The sequence below is a fragment of the Rhamphochromis longiceps genome, linkage group LG14 (assembly GCF_057381845.1).
Source record: "Rhamphochromis longiceps isolate RC_006_pf linkage group LG14, R_longiceps_female_GT1.1, whole genome shotgun sequence".
Classification (NCBI taxonomy): Eukaryota; Metazoa; Chordata; class Actinopteri; order Cichliformes; family Cichlidae; genus Rhamphochromis; species Rhamphochromis longiceps.
Window position 1 is genome coordinate 21,586,650 of NC_140570.1, and position 12,954 is coordinate 21,599,603.

At 36.6% G+C, this 12,954-nt stretch overlaps 1 long non-coding RNA gene across 1 annotated transcript; it reads left to right on the forward strand.

Moving 5' to 3' along the window:
• Positions 1–2,641: 2,641 nt before the first annotated feature.
• LOC146653996 (uncharacterized) lies at positions 2,642–4,685 on the forward strand. Its single transcript, XR_014907333.1, has 2 exons — positions 2,642–3,526; positions 3,909–4,685. It is a non-coding gene; the product is annotated as an uncharacterized LOC146653996 (long non-coding RNA).
• Positions 4,686–12,954: the final 8,269 nt, after the last annotated feature.

Sequence of the window (12,954 nt, forward strand, 5' to 3'; positions counted from 1 at the left end):
ATTGATATAGTTTTCTGTAGAAAACAAATTATCTGTTGTTTTGTATTTGTTTGTAGCCGTTAATAGCATCAAAAATGTTTGTACCATAAGTGAAAAAGTAGGAAAGTAACATCATGCATCTAGCATGTGCCTCATTTGGAGAACTCTGTTTATAGCAAAGAATTTTGTTGTTAAATTAAAAAATGTGTTTTATTGCCTTTAATGTTTCTGACCTTGCGTGCTCTTAAATGAAAAACAGTCAGTGAAATCAGGGTTTGTTGCCATGCTACTGTAGCAACAGGCGAAGCCAGAACTTCAGTTTTGCTGACGCACTTCACACATATATGGTATGGACAAAATTTTTAATGTTCTGACCTGTTTGTTCTTTTGTTCTGTCACAAGAAACATCCTGTAATTACTGTTTTTTTCTCTTATATGTCTCTGTGTACGGGATTCTTTTTCCATTTTGTATGTCATGCAGGTAGAGAAAGCGATCTGCGTGGCTTATCTTAATAGTCGAATAAGCTGTTGTTGAAAGTAAGCAATAGGATTAGGTCTGTATAGATCTGTCGGGTCAATTAGCTCTATTAGCTCGCAGCATGGCACAAGAGGATTTTCCATGTCTTTGTGTTTGTCTCATCAAAACTGTACTGCCAGTTACCTTTGACAATTTACAATCATGAGTTATTATGAGTTGTTAAAGGTACAGATGTGTGATCTACAAGTTACCCACTTGAATTACAAACTTTCAGTAAAACCATTATAAATAATAATAGATAAATGAGTATTTTAAAGCTCGTTTAAGTTTAAAGATGATGCTTAAACTTCATTTTACCAAGCACTAATCTCAAGGATATGTTCATTATAGGATTTCATAACAGGGCTCATTTAATCTGCTTTGTTCTTAAATTAAAACTCCACTGAGTTGAATGTTAAAGTTACTAGTCAGAAAAGAGTAGCCTATTCAGTTGTGTAAAGTCTTTGCTGACTTTGGAGGAGCTTTGTAAAGAAAGGAAGAAATAACCCATTGGCAGAATCTGGGTTTGCACTAAGACACTTTGGTTAATTAATGGAAATCCTATGACTGGAGCTTAAAAATTCCATGTGCTAGTAGAAATAATCAAGTTGTGTCAAAAGAAACTGCAGGGTCCAGTGTTTTTTGAGGACTTTTGAGATAACTAATTAAGATGAAGGGAGATAGGAAATTAGATTAAAAGAGCCTTTGATGCATTAATTTATTTATTTTTTGCTATAGTTCTATCTCAATCCCACAATTCTTCCAAATCATTGTCAGTTTTAACATGCTCTGCAAAGAATCATTAAACCTAAATAATAAGGAAAAGGTAAAATGCATTTACACTTAATTTATATTTCTGCAGTGAATCTATGGAGCAACTATGACGTAGCCTACGTGAAGGGTTTGCTGTTATGACCTACCTGTGGCATAGATTTTGCATAGAAGTATAAATTCTTTGTTTACTGGGAAAAAGGGTCAAACTTTTATATTTAAACATCAAAAACATAACTAATAGATAATTTTCAATATGCCTAGGGGTTTGTTGTACTGATATTTACCAGATTTAGCATGCTAATCAGCTAGCATAGGTTCACATCATCTGGTAATATCACTTTGTCCCTCAAGGGCAATTCTGAATCACTGTTGTGTCCAATCGTTGTCTCCAACCAGGCCCGCAGCAGGGACAGTCTTTTTTTATGGTGTACAATTCTAACACTCTTGTCATCCAGGTTAGAGGATATCCCACAATGCTTACAGTTATAGTGGCTAGACAGAGTTGGGGAGAAACAGAATACATGTACCAGCGTTATGTATTACCACTTAAATGGGTGATCATTAGAATACAATTACTTTGTTGAAATAAATGGATTACGCGGTGGTCTTTTCCTGTTTCATGTTAGGCTATCCCCTCTCTAATTTTAGTAATTCCACATATTGCTGGAAACCCAAACAAAACAAAACAAAAAAAGTGGCTCTAATGTAAGCACCCTGTTAATGTTGGTGGCGTCAGTTACACAATGGACTCAAAGCCAGCACAACAGAGCCAGCAGTGCAAGGGCAGGAATGCATTTCTTACTTGCAAATTCCAACACTACTTCACATTTAAAGAAGAAAGGAATGGGCGAAATCTGATCTGATCGTCCAACGCAAACTCTGTTTGCCAGCAACCAAGCTGCTCTCAGTGTCAAAAGACTGCAACATAAAGAAACATCTGTAAGTAACTTCTTTTTAAAAAACTAACATTAGCCTACTGCAACTACCTTGTTTTAGTGGTAGCGACCTGGGTTATGTGCCACTTCAGTATCTTCAATGTACTATTGCTGTGTTATTTATTACTATTACTGAAGGCTGCATTACAAGCAGCTAGCTACAAATAATCATGTGAGAGAGTGATATTATACTCGTCAAACTGACAGGTCATTAATTATTCATGAGCTCCGGAAGTTACTTCCGGAGCTCCGGAAGTAATTAAATTATTCATGAGCTCCGGAAGTAGGAAGTAATTAAGTAATAAAAATATGATATTCATAAAAATATGATATTCATAAAAATATAATTGATTATTTAGAAAGTTTCTTATATATCAAAAAATAGCATTCTTTTATTTCTTTAAGCAATTAAAATTTTATTTTTATTTTTTTATGCTCAAAAAACGCCATCTGGTGGCGGGTCAGTGTGTGTGTGTGCGCGCGCGGGCCCCCGAGGCTGTGTGTCTGGGCGCGCGGGGGCGCGCCCGTGTCTCCGGACCGTGCTCTCTCGGGCTCCGTGCTCATGTGTTTAAAAATGTATTAAACCATATTAAAATTGTTTAGTTAAACTTGTGCTTTTGTAACGTTCAGTATGGCCACAAACACATGCTGCATGCCTTGGGGGAAAACTTTATTTCGATTTATATGCATTTGTAGATTTAGAATAAAACTCATACTCAGAAAAAACTCGCGATCCCCTAATCCTAACCCTCCTTAGAAACATAAGCAGGGAAAACTCCTTAAAAAACCCTCCGCGTTTTCTCCAAAACCCTACAATAACTTGTTAGCTACCCCTCTATTCCCAAAACCTTATATTCGATAACAGGGAAAATCCTTAGTCTTTTTTCTTCAAAAACTTCCCTCTTACTAGCAACCTCTAAAATTCAACGCACACTCTAAGTTCTACCTCGCTCTTAATCTCCGATCCACAACTTCTTGCAGAGCACAATTTTTTCCTGCTTGTTCGCTCCCCGCTCTGCTCCCGAATGCGCTGCTTACCTCGTTCGAAATTTGCGCCGGAGACCAACTCCCCCCCTTACTTCGCCCCGCTGCCAATCACATAACTATTGCACCGCTCCCTTCGCACCCCGGTTAGCCAATCCGCTCCAGGTCCGATTTTTATGATCTCCCGCTCAGGTTAAGACTACCCCCGAGCTCCCAGAAGACCCCTGCCTTCAGCCATATCAACAACTGGAACCGCTCAGACTGCTTGCGAGTTCGCATAGGGAGCGGCCGATTTCAACAGCAACTTGCGTCTCTTTCCTTATCCGCATATCATTCGGTAAGTGTTAATCTTCCTCTCTAACTACATTTTTGCATTTTCCTTTTTACCATTCTGTCAATCCTTTCATTTAAAAAAATAAATAAATATCACAATGGTTTCTAACACGTACAATACACCATCCATCCATCCATTCGCCTCCACTTATCCTTTTCTCAGGCTCGCGCGGTGCGCTGGAGCCTATCCCACGTACAATACACTTTAAAATATATATAAGCTCCACTTTTAACTCCCGTAAAAGTTTATACATTACATGTCTACATCACCTATCATGGCCTCATCGGGTATCTCATATCATCTTGTTATTGTTATGTTATGCTCCTTTGATATTTTGCTAGTTTGCGTGTTTTAAAACTCTTTTTGTTTTTCTTTATATTTTTAGACCCAGATGTGTTAACCTGATCCCTGCGAAACACCAGCTCTGCGTGGATTTTGACCGCGAGTGACCGGATGTTGTTTCCGGCCTGAGGTTGCCTGAAATGCCGTGAGGCTCGTTTGAAAGATTGCGCCCGAGACCAACTCCGCCTCCAAGGCATGCCTACCTTTAGCTGCCACCAGTGAGATATCAGAGCCGGGCTCCACATATCCAATCAGGAGCACGAGCAAGACAGCTTTTGCAGACTCTCCAGAAATATACAAGTCCTTACCAACTGCTCTGCAACCCAGTGTTTCTGGTCCCCTCACTAACATCGCTTTTTGAGATATTTTTTATGAACCACCAAAAAAGCAATTTTACCCCACAGTACAGAAGACTGGGTCTGAGGGCAGCAGCGGGGACAAATGATTGTAATGAAGCGACGGACATTTCATGGCTGGTCTTGCATAATCGTGAGTTATTATGTCATATGGTGATAAGTACATAGTTTTGCAAGAGGCATACAAGCACTGTGGAAAAAGTAATCATAAAACTGTTTTTGTGAACACCCTACGTTATGCTTTAAAAAATGTGATACATGTAATGTGATCATCAAAGAACATGATTTTTTTTTTAAAAAAACTTTTATTCTTATGCTTTTAAAGTATGTCAGATTATCTTAAAACACTTATTTGTATGTTATAATGTTTTTCTTACACCATGTGTAATTTTTATAGACACCTTATTCATTGTATCAATGTGTAATTATGTATCTTTGATAAATAAATAAAATATTTAATCTTGTATTTGTGTACTTTCTGGTGATTCAATAAAAAATTAGTCACATATCGCTCTGATAAACACAGATGGCTGAAAGAAATGTTTGATGGAACAAAGGAAACAAGTGTCTTGCTGCTAAACTTTTAAGTCACCATGGTTTAAATGAGAAAGTCTGTATGTAAAACATGAAAAACTCCATATCAGTGATATCTACAAAGGTGTACTCATTTCTTTGTAATGGTACTTTACTGTTCCAATGAAACAAAGTACATTAAAGTACATTTTTCGGCCATCCTGACCTATTTTCAGGGGCAAGAATGTTGATGTTAGACTGTGTTTTAAATCAGGTTGTGATCTTAAACTAACTATCACAGCACTGATTTCAGTTGTAATCTCAATTAGAATCCCAATTTGGCTTTTCTCCAGTCAGTGTTATGGTGAAATTGAACTTGTTCTTTTGTGTAATTGCACATGGCCCAGCAAAGGACCCCTTAGTAAGCTGTACAGCATAAGTTTTCAATTCACTTTTGTCAGAAAACTTCACAGTATGAGAAGTTACAGCACAGTTTCTCCAAACGTGTGCTTCTTTTTCAGCCAGCGTGCTTTTAGAGCATCTACATTAGCTCATGTAGTAAAAGTACAATCAGTAAGTGTACTTTAACATTTGAGATTCCGAGTCACTCTTGCTTAGATCATGTGAACTATATCATGAACCTTTTTTTGTATAATGCATTAAACGTGTTCAAATCAGTTTAGTTAAAATAAATTGAAAATAATCTAGAGACAAGCAACTCCTTTTTAGCTTCTGTTATGTATTTACCTCTCACACCTTAATCTAGATGTTAGTGTTCTCAGAGTTAACATGTCTCATGTTGCCATGTTGTATTTCTAATACCCAGCCTCAGTGTTCGCCCTGTTGACCCTCAAATCCAAACACCAATGATCTAGATATTCACAACATTCATAAGGAGATTCTTAAGGTCTTAAGTTTTGTTGTTTTTATGTTTTACAAAAAAAAAAACTTCACATTTTTTATATTTTTAAACGAAAGTGACATGCAAGGATATTTTTCTTTAGTGATGTTGCTTCAGCAATCTCAAATACTAATTATTCTGGGAATTTTTATGGTCAAACTATGTGATTTTCCAAATGTGTGTGTGTGGAGTAAAATGACCTTGTTCTTATGATGTTGTCACCGTGAATCATTTAGGATTAACAACACAAATTGTATCGATAGCAGAAACAGTCTTATAACTTATAATTCTCACACGTTACCGCTAGTTTTACAAACGCAGTCTTCTTCAGCTCTGTTTATGTAGCTTTTATGAAACTGATTTTCCATAGTACAAGTAGAATTTAATTTTTCTTTGCTCTCCAGTATAAATGCAATCATTTGCAGGCTTTTTACTGAAACTCTCACAATGCAACACTCAATGCTCAGAGCTTCATATATCAACAGCTCTGAAAATATCTTCTTTTTTAAAGTAATGTAGGACAGGATCTCTCACTCTCTGTGTCTCAAAAAAACCCAACTAAACTGGCAATCACCACTAAACAAATGAAAGTAGTTTATGGCTTTTTTTATCAGCTGCATTTCTTTCATTTATGTATTGATCCCATTGTTTATTGGTAATGCTTTTAGGTCACTGTTTTAGCATGTCTGCCTCACACTCCATTTAAACAGTTTAACAGATAGTGGGGTCTGGTAAGGAAGTTGGGGGGAAGCAGACAACTCCACAGGAAGAGTCTTTTTGTCTTTTCTCCACTGTAAAAGATAGCAAGGCAGTGTGAAACTTTCTTTGCGGGAAAGACAAAACTGAGAGCCATGCTAGGCTCAGTGAGAGACTCTGCTCACCCTCTGCCCCAGCGATGGCAGTCCCTCACCAAGCTCGATTTCTGTTCTTTGTCTTGATTAAAGAATGTTAGCTACCGCTCATCGCTTGTCTGCAGGCTTTATTAAACGGAAAACTTCCACAACAACCTCTAAACAGTGGTTTATGGCTTTTTGTCACCTGCAACACCATGTAACACTTGGATGTTAGATTCTTTTACCAGTCAGTGTTGTTAGCCCCAACCCCCAGGCTCCAGCTGTCTGAGCTCTAACCCTGGCTGCCAAATGTCCCCCTGAGGCCTTTGTGCCTTTTACCACCAGACTAAGTTTGTAGTCCTATCTACTAATATTATTTTATTTTTTTATTATAGCACAAGGTTCAGTTAGGTTACTACTTTGACTTCCTCAATTTGAGCACATTTCTGACCCGATACTTTATCAAGCTTTTACTCGAGTGTTTTTGACACTAGCAGCTGTACTTCTACTTAAGTGAAAATTGCCTGCAATTTTGCCACCTCAGTTGCCACTTTTCTGGAGTTTGTACACTTTTTATATTGAAACGTTCAACGTTTTACGTGTTATCCTTGATCACAGTTCTAAACAAGTTAACTTTCTTCACTTCAAAGTAACCCAAAAAAGAAACTATATGTCCAGTTCTCTTTACTCCAAACCTGGTTTAAGGCTATGCTGTTGTTGTGATATGGCCATACAAATAATATTAAGTTTAATTAATCTTAAAAAAAATGGCTGCTTCATGGCTACCTGTTCAGAGAATTTGCAGACTTTTATGGAAACTGTCACAATGTAACACTCTCACTGTCAAAACAGGGTTGATCCATGTTTCTATGAACACTGATTAATATATCAACAGCTCTGAAAATCCTTTTTTTTTTAAAGTAAAGCAGAACAGGATCTCTGTATCTCTAAAAATCCCAACAAAACTGGCAATCACCTCTAAACAAATGGAAGTAGTTTATGGATCTTTATCACCTGCAACACCATGTAACACCTAGATGTTAGACTCTTTTACCATCACATTTGCAAGGGTTTATGTGTTATCCTTGATCACAGTTCTAAATAAGTTAACTTTCTTGACATAAAAGTAGCCCAAAGAAGACAAATATATGTCCAGTTCTTTTTTACTCCAAACCTACTGATCGGAAAACATTATGTGATGCTGGAAGTTTTCATCCTATCCATCTGCAAAACAAGTTTACCTGTAAGCCAACACATTAGACGTAAGCAAATTTGTGAAATTCCTGAACAATGTGCTTTGTGGAGTAGCAGTAGTACTAGAACTAGTACTAGTAGTCCTAGTATTCTGCAGCAACCAGGCTTCAAGAGTGATCACTCTTCTGGCTTTCAAATGGTGAAAACATGTCACAGTCTTAACCGCAAATCAGAAATGTTGGTAAATTTAAAAAGGAATTTAAACGTCAGCTTTGACATAGACACAGACTTTATTAATGCCACACTCAGGAAATTCACATGTTACGCATGATTTAGCTCACCTGCTAAATCCCCAGAGCAATAACCCCATCAGCATCATTAGCCTGAGTGTTGATCCTCCAGGTGAGTGAGTGGAGTTGAGTGAGTGAGTGAGTGAGTGAGTGAGTGAGTGTGTGTGTGTGTGTGTGTGTGTGTGTGTGTGTGTGTGTGTGTGTGTGTGTGTGTGTGTGTGTGTGTGTGTGTGTGTGTGTGTGTGTGTGTGATCAGAGGTGAAGCTGCTTTCTGCAAAGTCTCATCAACAACATCTTTAGAAACAAACATCAACAACCAGGAAGAGTCTAAAAGCACTAAATATGAAACAGACCATTTACCATACCCAACACTGAGCTCCTGCACAGTCAGATGGAGTGAAACATAATGTCCCAGTGGTGTTCTGTTGGATTTAGCAGGTGAGCGTTGTTGCCAGTCAAAACCTTTTTGGAAACTCTTTACAAGAATCAATGTAATTATTTGTTTTACTTGAATCAAATGTATTGGTTTATATACCTGAAATAAAACTTTTTTGGAAACCCTGTACATGAAGTAAAAGGTTTTTGATCTTGTAAGTTCTGGCTTTAATATTTTCAGCTGATAAAGTGAACTTCATACAAACTCTGTGTTAGAAAAAGGGGATAGTTTACTACATGCTATAAAAACACAATCCTTAATCTTTTATTTTGCAACTTTATCTTTCTGTTCTGGTTTTTAGAGTGATTGTTTTATTGACTCGTACTTTGGGAATCACCCTGTTGTGAGAAAAGGATAAGCTGGGAGAGAATACAGCATTATACAAGCAGAGTGTTTTAGCTGTATCCGTAGATCTAAGACATAAACCTGTTGTTAAAAAAGAATAGTTAACTGAAGTGCAGATTTAATTTTAAATTATTTCACGAACTGTCCAGGAATTACAGAGAGCTTTATACTGATATGGTAAAATTCTCTGAGTGTATTGGTTGTATATGACAAGTATTTGTAAATCATTAGTAGTTACTCTTGCATAGGTGTTTTGCTTGTTTTAAATTTGTGCACTATTTATTTTTATTTTTTGTATTTTGTAATGAATCTCTAATTCACTTTTTCTTGTTGGCCTTGTTGTGTGTACCTCACAAGTCAAATTATACATTGTGATGGAGCAGTCACAATACACCCGCACGAGACACAGTTTGATTTTTCTAACACAGAGTTTGTATGAAGTTCACTTTATCAGCTGAAAATATTAAAGCCAGAACTTACAAGATCAAAAACCTTTTACTTCATGTACAGGGTTTCCAAAAAAGTTTTATTTCAGGTATATAAACCATTACATTTGATTCAAGTAAAACAAATAATTACATTGATTCTTGTAAAGTTTTTCCAAGAAAGTTTTATTTGATGTAACGGGTTTCCAAAATTATTTAATTTGATGTAATGAAACCAATAGATTTGAATGGGGTAAAACAAATAACTCGATTGATTCTTGCAATGCTTTTCCAAGAAAGTTTTATTTGATGTAACGGGTTTCCAAAAAAAAGTTTTATTTCAGGTATATAAACCAATACATTTGATTCAAGTAAAACAAATAATTACATTGATTCTTGTAAAGAGTTTCCAAAAAAAGGTTTTGACTGGCAACAACGCTCACCTGCTAAATCCAACAGAACACCACTGGGACATTATTAACAAGGAGGTGCGGGGTAACATGTGAATTTCCTGAGTGTGGCATTAATAAAGTCTGTGTCTATGTCAAAGCTGACGTTTAAATTCCTTTTTAAATTTACCAACATTTCTGATTTGCGGTTAAGACTGTGACATGTTTTCACCATTTGAAAGCCAGAAGAGTGATCACTCTTGAAGCCTGGTTGCTGCAGAATACTAGGACTACTAGTACTAGTTCTAGTACTACTGCTACTCCACAAAGCACATTGTTCAGGAATTTCACAAATTTGCTTACGTCTAATGTGTTGGCTTACAGGTAAACTTGTTTTGCAGATGGATAGGATGAAAACTTCCAGCATCACATAATGTTTTCCGATCAGTAGGTTTGGAGTAAAAAAGAACTGGACATATATTTGTCTTCTTTGGGCTACTTTTATGTCAAGAAAGTTAACTTATTTAGAACTGTGATCAAGGATAACACATAAACCCTTGCAAATGTGATGGTAAAAGAGTCTAACATCTAGGTGTTACATGGTGTTGCAGGTGATAAAGATCCATAAACTACTTCCATTTGTTTAGAGGTGATTGCCAGTTTTGTTGGGATTTTTAGAGATACAGAGATCCTGTTCTGCTTTACTTTAAAAAAAAAGGATTTTCAGAGCTGTTGATATATTAATCAGTGTTCATAGAAACATGGATCAACCCTGTTTTGACAGTGAGAGTGTTACATTGTGACAGTTTCCATAAAAGTCTGCAAATTCTCTGAACAGGTAGCCATGAAGCAGCCATTTTTTTTTAAGATTAATTAAACTTAATATTATTTGTATGGCCATATCACAACAACAGCATAGCCTTAAACCAGGTTTGGAGTAAAGAGAACTGGACATATAGTTTCTTTTTTGGGTTACTTTGAAGTGAAGAAAGTTAACTTGTTTAGAACTGTGATCAAGGATAACACGTAAAACGTTGAACGTTTCAATATAAAAAGTGTACAAACTCCAGAAAAGTGGCAACTGCGGTGGCAAAATTGCAGGCAATTTTCACTTAAGTAGAAGTACAGCTGCTAGTGTCAAAAACACTCGAGTAAAAGCTTGATAAAGTATCGGGTCAGAAATGTGCTCAAATTGAGGAAGTCAAAGTAGTAACCTAACTGAACCTTGTGCTATAATAAAAAAATAAAATAATATTAGTAGATAGGACTACAAACTTAGTCTGGTGGTAAAAGGCACAAAGGCCTCAGGGGGACATTTGGCAGCCAGGGTTAGAGCTCAGACAGCTGGAGCCTGGGGGTTGGGGCTAACAACACTGACTGGTAAAAGAATCTAACATCCAAGTGTTACATGATGTTGCAGGTGACAAAAAGCCATAAACCACTGTTTAGAGGTTGTTGTGGAAGTTTTCCGTTTAATAAAGCCTGCAGACAAGCGATGAGCGGTAGCTAACATTCTTTAATCAAGACAAAGAACAGAAATCAAGCTTGGTGAGGGACTGCCATCGCTGGGGCAGAGGGTGAGCAGAGTCTCTCACTGAGCCTAGCATGGCTCTCAGTTTTGTCTTTCCCGCAAAGAAAGTTTCACACTGCCTTGCTATCTTTTACAGTGGAGAAAAGACAAAAAGACTCTTCCTGTGGAGTTGTCTGCTTCCCCCCAACTTCCTTACCAGACCCCACTATCTGTTAAACTGTTTAAATGGAGTGTGAGGCAGACATGCTAAAACAGTGACCTAAAAGCATTACCAATAAACAATGGGATCAATACATAAATGAAAGAAATGCAGCTGATAAAAAAGCCATAAACTACTTTCATTTGTTTAGTGGTGATTGCCAGTTTAGTTGGGTTTTTTTGAGACACAGAGAGTGAGAGATCCTGTCCTACATTACTTTAAAAAAGAAGATATTTTCAGAGCTGTTGATATATGAAGCTCTGAGCATTGAGTGTTGCATTGTGAGAGTTTCAGTAAAAAGCCTGCAAATGATTGCATTTATACTGGAGAGCAAAGAAAAATTAAATTCTACTTGTACTATGGAAAATCAGTTTCATAAAAGCTACATAAACAGAGCTGAAGAAGACTGCGTTTGTAAAACTAGCGGTAACGTGTGAGAATTATAAGTTATAAGACTGTTTCTGCTATCGATACAATTTGTGTTGTTAATCCTAAATGATTCACGGTGACAACATCATAAGAACAAGGTCATTTTACTCCACACACACACATTTGGAAAATCACATAGTTTGACCATAAAAATTCCCAGAATAATTAGTATTTGAGATTGCTGAAGCAACATCACTAAAGAAAAATATCCTTGCATGTCACTTTCGTTTAAAAATATAAAAAAATGTGAAGTTTTTTTTTTGTAAAACATAAAAACAACAAAACTTAAGACCTTAAGAATCTCTTTATGAATGTTGTGAATATCTAGATCATTGGTGTTTGGATTTGAGGGTCAACAGGGCGAACACTGAGGCTGGGTATTAGAAATACAACATGGCAACATGAGACATGTTAACTCTGAGAACACTAACATCTAGATTAAGGTGTGAGAGGTAAATACATAACAGAAGCTAAAAAGGAGTTGCTTGTCTCTAGATTATTTTCAATTTATTTTAACTAAACTGATTTGAACACGTTTAATGCATTATACAAAAAAAGGTTCATGATATAGTTCACATGATCTAAGCAAGAGTGACTCGGAATCTCAAATGTTAAAGTACACTTACTGATTGTACTTTTACTACATGAGCTAATGTAGATGCTCTAAAAGCACGCTGGCTGAAAAAGAAGCACACACTTGGAGAAACTGTGCTGTAACTTCTCATACTGTGAAGTTTTCTGACAAAAGTGAATTGAAAACTTATGCTGTACAGCTTACTAAGGGGTCCTTTGCTGGGCCATGTGCAATTACACAAAAGAACAAGTTCAATTTCACCATAACACTGACTGGAGAAAAGCCAAATTGGGATTCTAATTGAGATTACAACTGAAATCAGTGCTGTGATAGTTAGTTTAAGATCACAACCTGATTTAAAACACAGTCTAACATCAACATTCTTGCCCCTGAAAATAGGTCAGGATGGCCGAAAAATGTACTTTAATGTACTTTGTTTCATTGGAACAGTAAAGTACCATTACAAAGAAATGAGTACACCTTTGTAGATATCACTGATATGGAGTTTTTCATGTTTTACATACAGACTTTCTCATTTAAACCATGGTGACTTAAAAGTTTAGCAGCAAGACACTTGTTTCCTTTGTTCCATCAAACATTTCTTTCAGCCATCTGTGTTTATCAGAGCGATATGTGACTAATTTTTTATTGAATCACCAGAAAGTACACAAATA